This window comes from Phyllostomus hastatus, unplaced genomic scaffold (assembly GCF_019186645.2).
Source record: "Phyllostomus hastatus isolate PE091 unplaced genomic scaffold, TTU_PhHast_1.1 phas_scaffold_39, whole genome shotgun sequence".
NCBI classification, from domain to species: Eukaryota; Metazoa; Chordata; class Mammalia; order Chiroptera; family Phyllostomidae; genus Phyllostomus; species Phyllostomus hastatus.
In genome coordinates this window covers 17,800,748-17,813,639 of record NW_025334028.1, presented here as the reverse complement: position 1 = coordinate 17,813,639, position 12,892 = coordinate 17,800,748, and the positions used below count along the sequence as shown (strand labels likewise).

The following is a 12,892-nucleotide window of genomic DNA, read 5'->3' as shown; positions in this document are numbered from 1 at the left end:
ACTTACAGTCTAGCAGTCTTAGTGTGATATAACAAAGGTCGAAAAGAAAAAAATAATTCCTGGCGTGGGGCGACGGGAACCGGGCCGGGACCTTCTAAAACAGCACGAACAAATCCAACGAGCGCGTAGTGATGACGCAACACGCAGCCTAAGCTTTTTCTTCCCTAGCGACGCCGGAGCGGAAAATGGCTGGGCGAGAGCTGTTGTCATGGTAACTCGTATCCGCCTCTGCCTAGGAAGAGGGCTTATGGCCTTTTCTCTGGGTTAGCTGGGGAGGTGTTAACTAGAACAATAATAAACAGCACAATGACAACAAATAGCACAACTATAATATATAATGTTTGATATGTTATAGTCCATATTTTAGATAACATAGATAGCATAATAACAATATTGTGCTAAATGTTTTATGTGTATAATCTGAACTCTTATAGGAAGCCTATTGTTAACCAAATAAGGAAACTGAGGCCTGCAGATGTTAAGTACTTAATCGGCAAAGAGTACAAACCCAGGTGTCTTCAGCTTCAAAGCATATAAATTCCCTCCTCAATGTTGGCTGGATTGTTCTTAAAATGTAATATGACAATGACCTATCTTGATGGAAATATATCAGCTTAAGAATATATACTCCCAGTGTTCTAATATTAGACCAAACAATGTGAAGAGTGGGACCAAAAAAATGGTGCTGGTCTGGAAAGATAGCATAAAATATACCAAAAATGGCATCACTCGTGTCAACCAAGCTGGCTGCCATTCAGGTACGACACTGATTCAAAAAGGAAACTACCTAAGTCACATTAGACACTTCAGGCAAGGAGGCACACCTCAGATATTCATACACATGACCAGAATAGCCATGTCTGTAGAGCAGGACCACCCACAGACAGGCTCCTGAGAAAATTCCCCTCTGGCCATGAGGGGTGCCAAGACACTTACCAAGAGGCCCATAGGGGTGGAGTACACCACCCTCAAGAGTATGACTGAAGCAGGCCTCAGAGCACCGCTGAGACAGCTGAGCTCCACACACCACAGTGCTGCTCTATATCACGCTTCTCTCCCTTGGCGTTGGCCGCCAAGGCTGTGTTCTGCTGGATCAAGACCATACTCTCTCTGATCTGTGAGATGGGTTCTTCCTTGCAAGGTGCCGATGGCTCTCTTGCCCACCATGTTGTCTTACAGACCTATTTACTGAGACTCTGGGACTTGGGCTCGTTATCCCCCTTCGATTGACATGTATGTGTGTTATATCCCTCCTAAGCTGTTAGAATGGGAGTAGAATATTAATGTGATTGATGTTCTACTTTGAGTGAACCTTCATTCAATAAGAGCTCAGTGAATAGCATAGTTACCTTATGTGACTCTTGTCTATTCCTTGATGCTGGTGGTTCCATGAGCAGCTGGCAGAGCAGTTGTCTGGCTGACTAATATGAAAGACTATGTCACAAAACTTATGCTGGCAACAAACAGGCAATTTTCTGAGTTGTAATTTGATCCTCTGGTGAAAAAAGGAATTACTACAAATCATTAATCCCCACATACATTGGTCATTGTAAACTTAAATTGGCATTCTGTTTTATAAGTCAATGTTTTGAATTGTAACACAAACGCACTGATTTATCAAATGTGAGCACACATAAAACAAGCATCTGGACCTATTAAATTCAGAATCAAAGCCTGAAAAATTGGAATTTCCATTGTACCTATCCTTGCTATCCCATTAAATGCACCAGCTTTATACATGCACATTAAATGATGTGTTCAAAGGATGGATGAGCTTATAAGTAGTAAATTATTGTTGGTAATGAAAAATATTTTCTTTAAGATCTCTTATCAGCTTAAAAATATAAAACACAATATTATTGACTATAGTCACCATACTGTACATGTAAATTAAAAAAAATTTGCTATATATTCAGATAGATCTAACATTGGAAATTGGATTCCATTAGGTAAATGACTTCAGACAAATTATATACAACTTTTGTAAGTTTCCTTATCTATAAGTTTTCTTAGTTTCCTTATCTTTTAAATGTGGTTGATAATGACTCTTACGGCAATTTTCTGCAACAGTCCAAACCTCTCTGACCTTTTTGTACAGCTGGAGTAAGAGTGAAAATGAGACCCACATAATATAAGTCTAAATATTTATACATTGTAAATGAAGCTAACAAACTTTAAAAATAAAATATGATCTATTGTCCTATATTGAAATGACCTAGAAAACCAGGTTGAATTTGTGACAGACAAAATGTGAGTGAATCAAGGAGAATTGGTTGGCCCATGCGTCTGCCTTTCCTATGTTACTTTCTCCCACTATAATACCATTAGGGTTCATGTGCTCATGGACACCCAGCTCAAATGTCCAACTCTGACTCCACCTAGGGTTGCCATATTTGCAACAACAACAACAAAAAAGCTGCTTTGTAAAATATGAACTTTTCTTAAATATTATTTTAGATAAACTACTAATACTTTTTTAGTACAAGTAAGTCCCACGAAATATTTGGAACTTAACTAATACTGAAGAATCTTTTTTTTCCAGTTCTAAGGATGGGGTGGTTCTGTACCATTCATAGACCTGGGAAAATTGGAATGACCCATGATTGGGATTTTGCTTGGCAGTGGGTGAAAAGGTAAGAAAGTGTATAACAAAGTGCCACAGACTACCATAACAAAATATCAGACTAAATGGCTTACACAACAGAAATTTATTTTCTCACAACTCTGAAGACTAGAACTGTAATAACGAGGCAGAATTTGTTTCTTCTGAGAACCATGGGGGAAAGATCTGTTCCAAGACTCTCTGTCTTAGAGATGGCAGTCTTCTTCTGTGTCTTTACATAGTCTTCCCTCTGTACTAGCCTGTGTCCATATTTTCTCCTCTAGAAGAATACCAATCTTACTGGATTAGGGCCCACCCTAATGGCCACATTTATAACTTAATTCCCCCTCTAAAGGCCCTGTCTCCAAGTATAGTCACATTTTCAAGTATGAACATAGGAATTTTGGGTGGGACACTATTCTGCCTGTAACAGAGGACAAAAGAATAAAATAAAGGAATTCTCTGTATGGACCTTGAAATCTTCTAGAATGGTAGTCTGCAAGTAAAAGAGATCACTGAATTCAGGGCAGAATCAATCAAAAGAGACTATGAACTAAAAACATCCTGAAGATTATTTTTTTAATTTATAGGAATTTTTAAACTGCATTGCAAGGTTTTTTTGTTTGTTTGTTTGTTTTAGGGGGGAAAAACACCCTATAGCCTACAAAGGAATAAAAGAATCTGTGAAAAGTTATAATTAAACTAAATGCCAGAAGGTAATGATGCAACAGCTATAAAGATCTGGAGGGAAAGTATCATGGCTCTATTTTTCTAGATCAAATATATGTTATTCAACCCATGCACAAATAGCAGCCATCTCAGATTGCTCTATAGCTCAGGCACTGTGGCCACAGGCAAAACATAGGTGGAAACTGACTATGGCCTGCACCTCCCACTGGGTGCTCAGGAAACCCCAGAGCCTGCGCACCCAGTGGGCAGCTATAGACCACATTGGACTACCACCACCCTGCCCCTGCACAGTTGGTCCTCCACAGAGGGTGGAGATTGGTGATCAGTGGTCATAGCCAATCCATGCAACTGACTGGCCTGGGTAAATCCCTTCCATTAATTTGCCAACAGCAAACAAGGCTCAACTGCAGGAGGAGGGTGAACTCAGCCCACACAAAGGGCTCACCTCAAGTACCCAGCCTGGGTGTTGGAAAGGCTGTGCCACTGGACCCTAAAGGACACCTACTACATTAGGCCACACTACCAAGACAAGGAGTCAAAGCAGCTCTACCTAATACACAGAAGCAAACACAAGGAAGCTGTCAAAATGAGAAAACAAAGAACATGGCTGGCCCAGATGAAAGAACAGATAAAAAATGCAAAAAAATAACTAAAAATGGAGACAAGCAATCTATCAGATGCAGAGTTCAAAACACTGGTTATAAAGATGCTCAGGGAGCTTAGTAAGGACTTCAACAGCATAAAGAAGATCCACTCAGATCCAGGAAGCACAGAGAGTCCCAAACTAGATGGATGCAAAGAGGACCACACCAGGACACATCATAATTAAGATGCCAAAGGTTAAAGGTAAACAGAAAATCTTAAAAGTAGCAAGAGAAAAGAGCATAGTTACCTATAGGGGAATTCCCATAAGACTGTCTACTGATTTTTCAAAAGAAACATTGTAGATTGGAATGGATTGGCAAGAAATATTCAAAGCTGGGAAAAGCGGGGGTCTGCGGCCCAAATTGGTCTACCAGCAAAGCTTTCATTTAGAATTGAAGGGCAGATAAAGGGCTTCTGAGACAAAAAAAAACAAAAACAACAACAAAAAAGGAGTTCATCATCACCAAACCATTACTATATAAAATGTTAAAGGGATTTATTTTAGAAAAGAAGATTAAAACTGTGAACAATAAAATGGCAATAAATACACACCTATCAACAATTGAGTCTAAAAAACAAACTAAGCAAACAAGAAGAACAGAGACAGAATCATGGATACACAGAGCATTTTGACAGTTGCCAGGTGGAGGAGGGGAGTGAAGGGCAGTGTATGAAAAGGTGAGAGGATTAAGAAGTAGTAATACGTAGTTATGGAATAGCCACAGGGGTGTAAAGTACAGTATAGGAAATCAAGTAACCAAAGAACTTATACACATGACCCATGGACATGAACAATGGTGTGGAGATTGCCTGAAAGAAGCAGGGTGCTAGATGGAGGGGGGCACAGGGAGAAAATTGGAAAAACTGTAATGGCACAATCAATAAAGTATAATAAAAACAAATACATGTTATTCATTTATGGAAGAAGAAAATCAATTTTATACCTTTAATTCCTGGAAAATATATTTTCCTTAACATGTTTCCAAAGTCATAAATCTGGATAACATGATAAAAAATGAGGATTTCAAGAACAGAGAATACATATTGTAAAAGTATTCTGTTGAGACTAGACACAGTTAAGACTTAATAATTATAAATATGGCATGTGCTTTTTGTAGTATAGCAACCAACCAAAAAACTGTAGTTTCACAAAACAATAATCTTGTTTGGCTTGTGTGGTTCAATTTCAGTATATATTGCCTTTCTACACATAACAGATAATGCTTTAAGAGAAATAGAGTGAAAAGGGAAAGAAAATGAAAAAGAGATAGAAAAATAAATAGATTTCAAGAGAAAATAATCAATATTGAAGATAAGCAAAGGCAGTCCAACATAATTACAATAGGAGTCACTACAGAGAAAAACCAAAGCAAGAGAAAAGAACATAGAATGGAAGAGAAAATAAAAAACTAATTCAAAAATCATTTCATAAAAATTATAAAGACTTGAACTTGAAACTATATTTTAATAGAGAATACTGTTGACCTAACTATATCAACACAGATGTCCAACACCACAACATATTCTAGGAGAACTTAGAATTGAAAGAAAAATTTTAAAAGTTCCTTGAACACTTAGACAAAAGCAAGTAAGTGCCCATAAGAGGGGAAAGAAACTATACTATCATCACAGTTTAAACAGCAAGCTTTTATGCCAGAAGAGAATGGGCCATTGTATTTAGGGTGGTCAAGGAGATAAAACAAGTTCCAAGGATTTTATATTGAGCAAATGTGCCTTCTAATATAAATGTACAGATAAACTATTAACATTATGAAAGAATGTTGCTCTTCTGAGCACTCTCTGTGTCACCTCTACATTTTCTTTCTTCTACTTGATAATCTTGGTTCTCAAAGAAACAGGGAATAATAGAATTATTCATTTGCTTTATCCAAGAACATACAACAGTCTCAAAATAACAATACAGTGGAACCTTGGTTCTCAAACTTAATAATTTTGGAAAACTCTTTGAGAAGCATTTTGTTAAAAGACCAAAACTCCTTTATTTGTTGCCTGAGAAACACGTGACTAATCATACAGATAGCAGCATCAAAGGGTTGTTGAATAGAGAATTGAGCACCAAAGTTTTCTTAGACAACAGAGACATTTTTTCATCAATGACTTGGTCAAGAACCAAATTTTTCAAAAACCAAGATGTTCAAGAACCAAGGTTTGACTGTACTAACACGTTTACTGCAATCAGTTACTGAAAAGTTAAAAAATATTTTTCATATGTTCCTACCATTCTCTTTATTTTAATAGGTATGCATAGACAGATCATATAAGCATTATATACTATAATCTTTTCCTTTTAAACCTTATATTGTCTTTGTTCTATATGTAACTATAGAGTTAATGCTCAATTTCTCCTATTGTTTCTATAAACATTTTTGTTTTATGAAATTCATTCTCTAATAGATTCTTCAGGAGTGCAAATTCTAAAGTGCAGAGTGGTTCTTTATTTGTATTGGAAATATCAGTACAAACTTATGAAGTTTCATACCCACACATACCCACACACAGGCAGACACTATATACCTACACATATAATGTGTGTGTGTATTTCTATCTGTGTTCACTGAAAAGGCGTAGGAACTGACTAGCCCAATATACATCTCTACCTCCAACATTGTGACCTTGGAATATCATTTACCACTAAAGGAAATTAGGACTTCTTGGAAAAAGCACAGATTACAGTCTGGGACAGGAAATGTTCATGATGAGCCTAGTATATCTTCTGTACCAAAAAGCAAGAAAGTTGTCAAAGATCACTAACATCATTGCAAAAGATTCAGGAGTCAACTTGAAGAACCTTCCACCACTGACCAAAGATGGGACAGTTTGAACTTCAATAAGAGTAAAAATTATAATTTCTTGAAAGCCATCAAATACGTGACTTCTTTATGTTATTTTTTTTTCTTTTAAAAACTGGTTGTCTTTGGAGAATGAAAAGAAGGCAATTCATTATTATGGAAACTGGTAAATAGAGGAAAGGAACCAAGCTTTATTCTTTCTTCACTCTGTGAAGGGTTCTACTAAGTAATCAAACAACAAATGAAGGAAATTGTCTTTATAAAAGGTATTTCAACTAGTATATGAGAAAGAAATGATAAAATCTGAATCACACAGCAAGCCTGGCCCAGATTCCTGACCTACAAAATCACGACATACAATAAAATGGCTATTGTTCTTTTATAATTCTCTCTTTCTTATTTAGATTCTAATGCTGTTCTTTCTTCTTCTTTTCCCTCCCTCCCTCCCTCCCTTCCTTCATTCCTTCCTTCCTTCCTCTCTTTTTCTTTCTTTTTCTCCCCCCTCTTCCTTTCTTTCATTTTTTCCATTACCACTTAACCCCCATATGTCCCCTTCCCCACTGCAATCACCACACCTTTGTCCATGTCCATGAGTCTGTTTTCCTTTTTGCTCAATCCCTTCCCTCCTCTTCTCCCCCCAATAGCTGTCATCCTACCCTCTATGAGTCTGTCTATTTTGCTTGTTAATTCAACTTGTTCATTAGATTTCACATATGAGTGAAATAATATGGTATTTGTCTTTTTCTGACTGACTTATTTCATTTAGCATAATGTTCTCCAGGTCCTTCCATGCTATCACAGAAGGTAATATTTTCTTCTTTTTTACAGCCAAGTAGTATTCCATTATGTAAATGTCCCATAGTTGTTTTATCTGTCCATCTACTGAAGGGTACTTAGGCTGCTTCCATATTTTGGTGATTGTAAATAATGCTGCAAAGAACATAAGGGTGCTTATGTTCTTTCAAATTAATGTTTTGGGCCCTGGCTGGTGTGGCTCAGTGGATTGAGTGCCAGCCTGTGAACCAAAGTGTCACTGGTTTGATTCACAGTCAGACCACATGCCTGAGTTGTGGGCCAGGTCCCCAGTTGGGGGATTTTAAGAGGCAACCACACATTGATGTTTCTTTCCCTCTCTTTCTCCCTCCCTTCCCCTTTCTCTAAAAATAAATAAATGAAATCTTTAAAAAAATTAGTGTTTTGGGTTCTTTCACATATATTCCCAAAAGTGGGATTCCTGGGTCCACAGGCAGATCTGTTTTAAATTTTTTGAGGTATCTCCACACTGCTTTCCACGGTGGTTGCACCAGTCTGCATTCCCACCAATAGTGCAAAAGGGTTTTCTTTTCTCTACATCCCCAACAGCACTTTTTATTTGTTGATGTATTGATAATAGCCATTCTGACAGGTGTGAGGTGATATCTCATTAGGGTTTTAAATTGCATTCATCTGGTGATTAGTAACATTGAGCATCTTTTCATATGTCTATTGGCTATCTGTATGTCCTTGTTGGAGAAGTATTGATTGAGGTCCTTTGCCCATTTTTAAATTTTTTTGTGAGTTTTATAAATCCTTTATCAATTTCAGATATTAACCTTTTATCAGATGTATCATTGGTGAATATGGTCTCCTATTCTGTGGGTTGCCTTTTTATTTTTTGATGGTTTCCTTTGAAATGCAAAAACTTATTAATTTGGTGTAGTCCCATTTGTTTCTTTGTTTCTTGTTTTCCTTGCCTGGGGAGATATATCAGATAAAATATTTTTATGAGCAGTGTCTGAGATTTTACTGCCTATGTTTTCTTCTAGGGTTTTCATGGTTTCAGATCTAATGTTTAAGTCTTTAATCCACTAAATAATAAAATGGCTGTTGTTTTAAACCACTAAATTTTGGAGGTTCTTTAGCAGTAATAGACAATTGAAATATATCCAAATACTCTTCTACACTTTTGTCTCAAGCGTATTGATATTTCAAGTTAGAATTAAAATGTTCCCCCCTCCCCCATTTTAAAATACCCTGACTCAGCAACTGGCTGGAAATTTTAGGCTCATGTCCTATGCACCTCATATTAGGAGCAGCTGAGTCCAAACAACATCATTTAATAGACTTTATTTATGTGTCTTCATTCTTCTCTCTGCCTTCTTTGTCAGAAGAATAATTTCTCACAATAATATCCAATTCCTCTTTCTCAGTCATATAAATGAGATTAAAGACATCTCTTTAGCAATATACTTAATCATATAAAATATATATTTAATCACAGAAGTATCATTATTTCTAATTTGTGTAAGTATCATTATTTCTATGTGACTCCACATGGTAGTTAAGATAAAAAGTTGATGTTTCACAAATATAGACTGTGAAATAGAACTTTTTTTTAAAGATGAAATTTCACAGATATAAACCATGAAATAGAACTTTGTGAACAGGACTACACAAATGTGGTGACTAAGATTTCAGAAATAAATTATTGCTTCAAGCGCCCCTAAGGGGATAGAATTCACCTTTTAAATTAAAATGAACATTTATGTAGGGCTGCTGTAATGGTTAATTTTATGTGTCAACTTGACTGGGCAAAGGGGTGCCCAGATTGCTAGTGAAACATTATTCTGGGTGTGCCCACAAGGTTGTTTCTGAAAGATATTAGCATTTGAATTGGTAGGCTGAGTAAAGAAGATTGACCTCACCCATTTAGGTGAGATTCTTTCAATCCATTAAGGGCCTGAATAGAACAAAAAAGGTATTAGAAAGGAAAATTCACTCTCTCTGCTTCAGCTGGACTATCCATTCTCTCCAGTCCTGTTCTCTGGCCTTTGAACTTGGGTCTTGGACTAAAACTACACCACCAGCTTTCCAGCTTGTAGAGTGACTTCTCAGCTTCCAAAATCAAGTGACCCAATCTCTCACAATACAGCTCTTTCTATATAAATACTTACATGTTCTTATTGGTTCTGTTTTTCCATAGAACCCTGACTAATAAAGCTGCCAAATTCTATTAATTACCCATTAGTGTTGAAATGGGCTCAGTGAAAATGTTTGATAGAATCCTCAAATTTCTTTATTAAATAGGAGGAAAGACTTTGTGTAAATTAATTTTTTTCTTTATATTTACCAAAATAAAATCATAAAGCAATTCAAGATAGGAGCACCATTTCCAAACTTGAATTGAATTGAATAAGAAATCAAGCAAAATAATAGACAGAAATTAAAAATGAGATGTGCAAACCTGGATTCTTTCTTGATCTGTTAAAAATGTAAACCACACCTAGTTGGTAATGGAAACTTGTGTAAACTAATCTTACCTCCTACAAACAAATATGAAATGAAAAAGACATGATGTCAGATCATAAAACTAAATAGATCTTTCTTCCTTGGTAACAAATAACTAAGCCAAATGTTACCAGTTTGTGATCAAGTACTTCTTTTCCTAGATTAATCATTCCACCACCACTACCACCGCCCACCTCCCTGCCTCCTGAGTAATCATTCTTAATTTGGGTAAATAGAGAGGATGGATGGTCATGAACTTCTTCTGAGAATCTGATTTATAAGAAGCTATAGAATACATTCCAGAAAATTGCATATGCACACAACAGATTGTACATAATTTCAGGGGGTTCATGGAATCCATAGTGCTCCATGCACTTCATATTAAGAAATCCTGACAAAAAGGTCTTCAGTCTTTGTAACTCGTGGAATCCATGATGATTCCATCCCTGTATGTGCCTTTTAAAACTTTAAACCTCTAGTAACTGCCATTGTAACTGGAAAAGACACTGGCATTTGGGCTGCCTGTCACTACCAAACCCAATAAGCAATGACAGCAATTGAATCCTTTATGGGCACTTTATTCAGATGGCCTGTGATCTGAGAAGATGGCAGGTTCATACCCTAACAAACCATCTAGCCTTCTCTTTTTAGGCCAGACTTTTTTTAACCAGGGAATAAATAAGATGCGGTGAGGCTTTGAGATTCAGGGAGGATTAGGTCATAGACACTGCAACATTCCTGTCCCCTGTAGTTAGTTAGCTGTTCCCAGGGGAGCTGGTCATCTGTCTCTCCCTGGAACAAAAAGGCCCAGATGCCTCCAGTTGTCCACAGGCAGTAATCTTTAGCAGTGCCCCAGGAGGTCAGCTGTTTTCCCAGGTGCCAGGACCAGCCTTATCTGTAGTTTCTGAAACAAAAGCTTTAACATACACATTACTTGCTAAACTTACAACTTTTTACCTTAAGCTAAAATTTTCCAAGTCTTCAGTCCCCTATCACCATTACTAATTTTGGAGAATAAAAAATATTGAGCATTTTCACCATTTTGATAATCACCTGCTATATTTAGCTCACTAACATAATTGCATTTCTGGGGAAAAGTGAGATTTAAATTCTAAATGGAGCATATACAGTAATTTTTGATTTTTCAACACCTTCCCATTAAAGAGCATACTTTATGTTGTATCTTTCCTTACTTGATTTTTTATTCTATTTTTCCCTGTCTTTGCTATTTATGCATGCCTTTTTAAAAAATTGAATTTATTGGGATAACATTGGTTAATAAAATTATATAGGCTTAAGGGTACAATTCTATAATACATCATCTGTATATTGTATTGTGTGTTCACCACCCCAAGTCAAGTCTTCTTCCATCACCATTTATCCCCCTTTACCTTCTTCTACCTCCCCCACTCCCCTTTCCCTCTGGTAACCACCATACTGGTCTGTGTGTATGAGTTTTTTGTTTTCTTTTTTGCTTCATCCCTTCACCTTTTTTCCCTAGCCCTGAAACCTTCCCTCCCCTCTGACAGCTATCAGTCTGTTCTCTGTATCTATGAGTTGGTATCTATTTTGTTTGTTTTGTTCATGAGATTCCACATATAAGTGAAACCATATGGTACTTCTCTTTAACTGACTGATTTCACTTACTGTAAGACTCTCCAGGTCCATCCATGCTGTCACAAAGGCACAGATTTCCTTCTTTCTTCACAGCCAAATTGTATTCCATTGCATGAATGTGCCATAGCCTTTTTATCCACTCATCTGCTGATGGACACTTGGGCTGCTTCCAAATCTTGGCTGTTTGTAATAATGCTGCAATGAACATAGGAATGCATTACTTATACATGTCTTACAGTTGCCATGTTACTATCAATTAAAAACTTGAGTTCACACACACAGGACCTCACATTTTTCTCCCAGTGCCCTTACTATTCAGTTTCCTCATGACATTGCACGGTCACCACTTTGTCGTCTTCACCCACAGTATCAGGATAGCACTTGATGCACCGAATGTTCAACTCACACATCCAGGTTCAAATTTTACCAGACCAACACCGTATTGTACAGATCTCGTTTTTGTTGTTGTAATTCTTACCTTGAAATTATCCTATGTGACTGGCATTTTGCAAATGTATGTTTCACAATATATTTAACGCAAAGTGGATCATTGTCATCAATCCTCTAAATCTATATGTTTCTTTTTGAATTGGTCTATAAAAAAAGATTGCCCCCAATAAGTTATTTCTTTCCTTCAGGCATTTCAAATTCCACAAACATTAAACATAATTCCAAATTATTTTTGTTACTGGACATGCACTGGCCTGGAGCTTATCTTCCTCAGGCTGTCCTGTAGTATGTGGGTTCTTGATTTGGTGTAGGAAAGATTTCACAACACAAGTTGAGGTGATTTTGAGAGTACATTTATTAAGGCTGGGGACAATGAAATGATGGAAGGACTTAGGGTAGAAGAATTAACAGGAGAGGGCTTTGGCTCCCTTAAAAAGTTATAGGAAAAGAGTGAGCCAAGGCAGGGTTGCTTTTAGCTCACTGGAAAGTCAGAGTAAAAGGGGGACTTGGAGACAGGAGCAGAGGGCAAGCCCTGCTTTCTGCTGCTCTCCTATCTGTAAGTCTCATGGGGACTCCTAAAGTTTAGCAGGAAGTAAATAGTTCATGCTCAGGAAGGGACATGGCCCTGCTCTAGAGAGAGCCTGCATTGAGTCTTTGTCCTATGGGCTTTTTATCTTTCTTCTGTGGGTGAGACTCTTAGGGGAGGGTTTCAGCAGAATATGCATCAGCTTCCCAGGTGCATTTTTAATATACTGATGTGTTAAAATGAGCACAGAGTGGGATTTGGGAATATTCTTTCACCTGCTATACT

General features: G+C 37.1%; 1 protein-coding gene across 2 annotated transcripts in view; it reads right to left on the bottom strand.

Moving 5' to 3' along the window:
• The window catches only part of SMARCAD1 (SWI/SNF-related, matrix-associated actin-dependent regulator of chromatin, subfamily a, containing DEAD/H box 1), a 102,340-nt gene extending 102,221 nt beyond the window's left edge, over positions 1–119 (bottom strand). Inside the window, exon 1 of one of the 2 annotated variants that reach the window (XM_045820326.1) lies at positions 7–119. The gene's annotated coding sequence lies outside the window, so the exon portion shown is untranslated. The remainder of the gene's footprint in view (positions 1–6) is intronic. The other variant, XM_045820325.1, reaches the window with a different exon arrangement.
• Between the last annotated feature and the right edge of the window lie 12,773 nt (positions 120–12,892).